At 46.4% G+C, this 521-nt stretch overlaps 1 non-coding gene across 1 annotated transcript; it reads right to left on the reverse strand.

Moving 5' to 3' along the window:
- Positions 1-216: 216 nt before the first annotated feature.
- On the reverse strand, positions 217-289 carry trnak-cuu (transfer RNA lysine (anticodon CUU)). The gene has a single exon. It is a non-coding gene; the product is annotated as a tRNA-Lys (tRNA).
- Between the last annotated feature and the right edge of the window lie 232 nt (positions 290-521).

Genomic DNA, 521 nt, shown 5'->3' on the forward strand with positions numbered 1-521 from the left:
CATGATTCGATCAGTTAGTGGCACATTTTATAGTGTGGCTGGGAGCACAACATTGCAAAGGGACATGGATTGAGTCGCCAAAAGTAGAGGCATCTGATTTAGGAGATTCGCGGGGCGTGGGAATTTCGGAGTTTAATGACTTTGAAAGCAACATTTTTGTTTTGTGCCGTTTCGGTCAGAGGTTTTCCATTAAAGCAACATTAAATGAAAATAAATCGCCCAACGTTGGTATCGAACCCACGACCCTGAGATTAAGAGTCTCATGCTCTACCGACTGAGCTAGCCAGGCTTCCATTCAAAGCAGGTGTTTATCATTCATTGCAGCCAGGCACCTGTTGGCTCCGCCCCAGATGTTTAAACTTGCTGTTGAAGAACTGCCAGGATCTTCTTGAATGGTGGACCAGGTTGGAGGGGCCGATTGGCCAACTCCGTCCCCTCATCCTTACGTGTTTATGTTTACGTCTTTATGCGGAGCTCCTTTCAGGGTAAACGAGCCAAAGGAGGACAGGGAAAATGTTATA

The sequence above is a fragment of the Pristiophorus japonicus genome, unplaced genomic scaffold (genome assembly GCF_044704955.1).
Source record: "Pristiophorus japonicus isolate sPriJap1 unplaced genomic scaffold, sPriJap1.hap1 HAP1_SCAFFOLD_136, whole genome shotgun sequence".
NCBI classification, from domain to species: Eukaryota; Metazoa; Chordata; class Chondrichthyes; family Pristiophoridae; genus Pristiophorus; species Pristiophorus japonicus.